Below are 7299 nucleotides of genomic sequence, written 5' to 3'. Positions count from 1 at the left end.
AGCTGAGAAAAGCCTAATATTAAGAGGCACTCGCATTAGAAGGGTAATCAATTATTTGCTGTCCCTATTTTGTCTTTTCCTCCATCAAACATATAGGAGCCCATTTTAATTTTTTATCCTGACCAAGTGTCAGAGAAGCCTGTATATAATGTATTTCCTCCCACTTAGTTTCTCTTCTATAAAACAAATTAAGCTGCAAAAAAATGGAGTCATATTGAACAGGGGAAATGGGAAGGCTGTAACTTGTATGTTGTAATGTATGAGTCCATTTTCACACTGCTATGACAAAACTGACAAAACTCTTTCAGGGAAAAAGTGACATGCTGGGTTTAGAAAGAAAAGTCCAGCTGCCCTATACCAGCTCATCAAAGATGACCTTATGGTTAAGAAATGAGAGAAAACTGTTAAGAAAAAGTCTCATGTTCTCCATCTTGAGCCTAATCGTTTGCAGGGGTTTGTCATAAAAGAGCCTGTCACTAAACAGGCATATCTGAACTTATCATGTAGGGCTGTTAAATACCACATTTCAACTTCTAGTCATAATGATGGAGAGGTTATTGTTGATTTTTTTCTGATAACTAAGGTACAAAAATACTAGGTCCCCAGACATCTGTTTTTTTCAGTGTCACTTGGAGCAGTGGCAAATTAAATAAGCAATCAGCTAAAAGTCAGAGGATCGTTGAGGAAAGTAAAAGCTAAACTGTTTGGGGCCTCTTTCCTGGGGCAGCCTATAGGCTACCATAAAACAGAGGTGGTGAGCAGAAAGGTGACAAGAGGCAGAGCACTCAGGTGAGGGACAGAGAGCACAAGGTGGACAGTCCAAAAAGAGAAAGTGGCAAACATCTTGTTTAGCCAAACTCATTCTTCTCAATGTACCCCAGGGCATCTAACCTTGGGATCTTGGCCTCTAATCTGAGATGACACCCCCAGCTCTCTAACTTTTTGGGCTGAGTCTCTCACCCTAACATTATACCCTAGGGCCTCTCACTTAGGTAATAGTGGATAATCATTCTTGCCCACCTGAATGGCTTCACGACTCTAAAAGGCGACCCACTTGCCAGCTGATTGCTTCTATGTGGATTGTTTTCCTTGGAGTGGGGGTCTGGTCTTGGTGTCCCTCCATGGTGTCACTGAAAAGTGTTGCTAGAAAAGGATCCTGATACAGACCACAAAGTAGGATATTAGATCTCGTGCAGGAAAAAATTGGAGGTGAGTCAGAGAGCACAGTGAAAGAAACAAGTTTCTTAGAAATGACTCCATTACAGAGTTGGACACCCTCAGAAAACAAGAGCAGGAATGCATTGTCTTCTGTTAGTGCCTCTACTTATAAGTAACTACAAAGAGAAAGAGTTATAATGAAACGTGGAAGGTTCAGATGTACTCACTAAAGTCAGGGGCTATTGGTTTTGACATTGACCATTAACCCGTTGACCTAAGCTAGCTCATCAATATTATCTTTAAGAAAAACTGCTGTACTCCTAGGACATTTATACATTTTTCAAGCTTGGTGGAAGATGTCTCGTATGACCATAAATATTCTGCAATTGTAATTTGTGGCCAGCTAAAAAATGTGGCTATTTTCAGACCATTAGTATTAACTTTCTAGATGCCTTGTGAGTATCTAGCTACTCGTATTAAGATAGAATATTCTAGTCATGTTTATTAAACTAGAAGCTTGGTAACCATGCCTCTAACACAGCAAGTCTACTCCTCAAGGATAGACTGTATTTCTCAGGAATTTTGTCCATTTTGTTTGATGGCGTTTGGTATGTTTACCAAAATGTGGTCCTGGTTAGTCTCAAACCCCTGACAGCAAGTGATCTGCCCACCTTGGTCTCCCAAATTGCCGGGATTACAGGCATGAGCCACCGCTCCCAGCCATAATTAAATTGTTAAATAATTCTAACTGATTTCCTGCTGTTGAGCAGGGAGCTGAGCAAATTCAACAGATCATGGGGAAGAACAGATCCTCGGAGAAGACCGAGGACAAACTCTCTAACACATGTGACTAAATTAATTACAATCGAAACCAAATCACATTTAATAAGGCTGTACCTCTTAGTTTCAAGATGTTTCCCATCATTTTGGAATGTGGTATTATTCAGTGGAAAAGAAAAACAGTGTTTATCTCCAGAGTAAAGAACAGGGTTCCCTGCAGGGGTTGACTGAGAGCTGTGGCTCAGGACTAAACATTCTTCTTTTTTCCACTTATAAACTAAAAATTAATTTCTAAGCCCCTGTTGACTAAATGGACCCCTCTCCTTGGATAAGGACATTCCAAAGTTAACCTGAAAAGCTAGTTCAAGCCATGGGTCACACATGCCTCATTATACTTTCCCCCCTTTGGTTTTAATTTTAATTTTAATTTTTAATTTATTTTTATGGGTATATAGTTTAATTTATATTTTGTGGGTACCTAGTTGGTGTATATATTTATGGGGGTACATGACATAAGTCATGGGGGTACATGATACAGGCATGCACTGAGTAATACATAATTAAAAATGTATTTTTATTTTTTTAAAATTTTATTTATATCCCCTCAAGCACTTACAGCTTATGTTATAAACATTCCAATTATACTCTTTTAGTTTTTATAAAATGTATAGTTAAATTGTTTTTGACTATAGTCACCCTGTTGTGCTATCAAATACTGTCTTATTCATTCTTTCTAACAATTATTTGTACCCATTTAGCATCCCCACTATCCCCCTGTTCCCCCATTGCCCTTCCCAGCCTCTGGTAACTACCCTTATACTCTCTATCTCTATGACATCAATTGTTTCAACTTTTAGCACCCATAAATAAGTGAGAAGATGTGACATTTGTCTTTCTGTGCCTGATTTATTTCACTTAACATAAAGACTTTCAGTTCCATTTATGTTATTGCAAATGACAGACTCTCATTCTTTCTTATAGCTGAATAGCACTCCATTGTGTATATGTACCACATTTTCTCTATCAACAGTCATCTATTGATGGACATTTAGGTTTCTTCCAAATCTTGGCTATTACCAGTATTTGTTTCTGACTGACTTCTGGATAAACGCCCCCTTAACTGGGGTGAAATGATATCTCATTTTGGGTTTGATTTGCATTTCTGTGATGATCAGTAACGTGAAGCACTTTTTCATTTGCCTGCTTGCCCTTTATATGTCTTCTTTTCATAAATGTCTATTTAATTTTTTGTCCACTCTTAAATTACTGTTTTTTTCTATACAATTTTTTGAACTCAATATATTGTAGTGTATTCGTCTGTTTCTGCACTGCTATAAAAAAATAAATTAAAAAAACCCAGAGACTAAAAGACTAAAGACTAAAAGAAAGGGGCCACAGGAACCATGCAAGTCTGAAACCCAGAAGGGGAGTTGTTGAATTGTAAGGCTCCAAAATAATTATTTTTGATTCACGTTCCATTTCCAGGGCACACTAATGCCTTGGGAAGTTTCGACCTTGTGGCTTGGCATGGTTCAGCCCCCACAGCTGCTATCATGGGCTGGCATTGTGTGCCTCTGACTTTTTCAAGTGCAAGGTGCAAGCTGTAGCTAGATCTATCACTCTGGGGTCTGGAGGACAGTGATCCTCTCCTCACAGATCTACTAGGCCATGACCCATGGGGAGCCCGCATGGGGACCCCACATTTCTTCTCTGCATTGTTTTAGTAGAGGTTCTCCATGAGGGCTCCACCCCTGCAACACACTTCTGCCTGCACACCCTGACTTTTTCCATACATCCTTTGAAATAAAGGTGGAGGTTATCAAGTCTCAACTTTTGCATTTTGAACACCCACAGGCCTAACACCACATGAAAGTTACCAAGGCTTATGACTTGCACCCTCTGAAGCAGTGACTATAGTTGTAACTGGGCCAATTTGAACTACACCTGGAGCTGGAGCAGTGGCCAGGATGCAGGGAGCCATGTTCCAAGGCTACCCAAGGCAGCAGGTCCTGGGTCTAATCCCAGAAACTATTCTCTTCTTTTAGGCCTCAGGGCCTGTGATGGAGGGCTGCCTTTTAAATTTCTAAAATGCCTTCAATTCCTCTTTCCTATTGTCTTGGCTATCAACCCTTGCTTTTTTTTTGAGTTTATACAAGTATCTCTAACAAGTGGTTGCTCCACAGCCTGCTTGAGTTCCTCTCTTATAAAAGCTTTTTATTTTTCTGCCACATGATTAGACGGCAAAACTCTCAAGCTTTTACACTATGCTTCCCTCATAAGTATAAGTTACAACTTTTTTTTTTTCTCCAACATGTGAGCATAGGTTGTTACAAGCAGCCAGGCCACATCTTGAAAGCTTTGCTGCCTAGACATTTTTCCAACAGAAACATGTGAGCATAGATTGTTACAAGCAGCCAGGCCACATCTTGAATGCTTTGCTGCCTACACATTTTTCCAACAGAAACCCTAAATCATCACTTTCAACTTCAAACTTCTATATATCCCTAGGGCACTACAGAAATTCAGCCAACCACTTTGCTAAGACAACATGCATGACCTTTGCTTCAGTCCTAGTAAGTTTCTAATTTTCATCTGAGACCTCCTCAGCCCAGCCTTCTCTGTCCAGATCACTATCAGCATTTTGGTCACAGCCAAACAACCAGTCTCTAAGAAAATCTCAACTTCCCCTCATTTTTCTGTCTTCTTCTGAGTCCTACAAACTCTTCCGATCTCTGCCTATTTACCCAATTACAAAGCTGATTCCACATTTTCAGGTATTCTTATAACAATTTTCCACTCCTCGGTGCCAATTTTCTGTATTAATCTATTTTTGCATCACTATAAATACCTAAAACTAGATAATGCATTTTTTTAAAAAGGAGGTTTAAGTAGCTTATGATTCTGCAGGCTGTAGAGAAGACACAGCACTGGCATATGCTTCTGGGAAGGCCTCTGGAAGTTTACAGTCATGCCAGAAGTTGAAGCAGAATCTTACACATAACAGTGCAAAAAGCAGGAGCAACAAACAGAGGGTGAGTTGTTACACACTTTTAAATAGCCAGATCTTACGGGAACTCAGTCACTATCATGAGGATAGTACCAAATGGGATGGTGCTAAGCCATTTATGAGTAGTCCACCCGGATGGTTAAATCACCTTTCAGCAGGCCCGCATCCAACATTGAGAATAACATTTCAATATGAGATTTGGGAGGGGATACACATTCAAACCCTTTCAGAGGAATCTTTATGTCTTTTCAAATATAAGATTATATCGTCGGCAAAAAAGATAATTTGACTTCTTTTCCAGTTGGGATGCCTTTTATTACTTTCTCTTGTCTGATTGCTCCAGACAGGACTTCCAGAATTATGTTGAATAACATAATGGTAAAAGTGGATATTCTTGTCATCTTCCAGATTTTAGAGGAAAGACTTTTAGTTTTTCCCCACTTAGTATGATACCAGCTGTGGGTCTGTCATATATAACTTTTATTATGTTGAGGTATCCTTCCTTACCCAGTTTTCAAAGGGTTTTTTATTATTAAAAATATTAAATTTTTTCAAATAATTTTTTAGCATAACTGAAATGATTATATGGATTTTTGTCCTTCATTCTGGTTTTTTTGTTTGTTTTTCTTTTGATGAAGTCTCCCTCTGTCACCCAGGCTGGAGTGCAAAGGCATGATCTCGGCTCACTGCAACCTCTGCCTCCCAGGTTCAAGTGATTCTCCTGCCTCAGCCTCCCGAGTAGCTGGGATTACAGGTGCCCACCATGGTGCCTGGTTAATTTTTCCATTTTTAGTAGAGATGGGGTTCCACCATGTTGGCCAGGCTTGTTTCGAATTCCTGACCTCAAGTGATTCACTCACCTTGGCTTCCCAAAGTGCTGGGATTACAGGCGTGAGCCACTGTGCCCGGCCCCTTCATTCTGTTTATATGATATATCACATTGATCGATTTGCATGTTGAACCATCCTTGCATCTCTAGGATAAATCTCACTTGGTCATTATGAATTGTCTATTTATGTGTCATTTAATTCAGTTTGCTAGGTTTATTGCAAATTTTTGCGTCAATATTCTCAGATCAAAGAATGAGTTTGGAAATGTTCTTTCCTTCTCTATTTTTCAGTCTGGTCCTACAGACTTTTTTATTATGGTTTTAACTTTGTTATTTGTTATTGGTCTGTTCAAGTTTTTAATTTTTTCCCAGTTCAATCTTGGTAAGTTGGGTATGTCTAAGAATTAATTTCCTCTAGGTTTTCTACTTTGTTGGCATACAATTGCTCATAGTAGCCACTAATGATCCTTTGATTTTCTGAAGCGTTACTTGTAATGTCTCCTTTTTCAACTCTGATTTTATTAATTTGCATCTTCTCTGTTTTTCAGTTAGCCTGTCTAAATATTTGTCAATTGTTTTACTTTTCAAAACAATCAACTTTTGTTTCATTGATCTTTTGCATTATTTTCTTCACTTTAACTTTATTTATTTCTGCTCTAATCTTTATTATATCTTTCCTTCTAATTTTGAATTTGGTTTGGCCTTTTTATTCTAGTTAATTAAGATGTATTGTTAGGTTATTTACGTGAAGCATTTCTGTTTTTTATGTGTACATTTATGGTTATACATTTTCCTTTTATAATAGTGCCTCTTTGCTATACTATGGTTCCATTATCATTTGTTTCAAGAAATTTTTCTATTTTCTTTTTAACTTTTTATTGACCTACTGATTATTCAGGAGCATATTTTTAAATGTTTAATATCCAAGTGTTTGTATAGTTTCTGAAATTCATTTTTTAATTGATTTCTAGTTTTATTCCATTGTGGTCAGAGAAAAAGCTTGATGTTACTTCAATTCAAAAATTTTTTTTGAATGTTTTTAGACTTGTTACTTAACACATGGTCTGTTCTTGAGAATAGCCCATGTGCTGAGGAGAAGGATGTGTAATCTGCAGCTGTTAGATGAAATTTTCTGTAACTATCTATTAGGTTCATTCGTTATATAGTGCAGATTAAGTCTGATGTTTCTTTGTTGATTTTCTGTCCGGAAAGTCTATCCATTGACTAGAGTGGGGTGTTGAAGTGTCCAGCCATTATTGTATTGAGGTCTCTTTCTTTAGCTCTTATAATATTTTCTTCATTTATCTAGGTACGTTAGTGTTAGGTGCATATATATTTCCAATTATTTTATTCTCTTGATGAATTGATCTCTTTATTATTACATAATGACCTTCTTAATCTCTTCCTACAGTTTTCTGTTGAAATCTATTTTTGTCTGGTAGAAGTATAGCTATTTCTGCTCTTTTGTGGTTTCTATTGGCAGGGGGTAACTTTCTCCATCCTTCTATTTTCAGTCAAATGTATC

The sequence above is a fragment of the Macaca mulatta genome, chromosome 10, assembly GCF_049350105.2.
Source record: "Macaca mulatta isolate MMU2019108-1 chromosome 10, T2T-MMU8v2.0, whole genome shotgun sequence".
In the NCBI taxonomy this organism is placed as follows: domain Eukaryota; kingdom Metazoa; phylum Chordata; class Mammalia; order Primates; family Cercopithecidae; genus Macaca; species Macaca mulatta.
Note: the sequence above shows the minus strand (reverse complement) of the source record.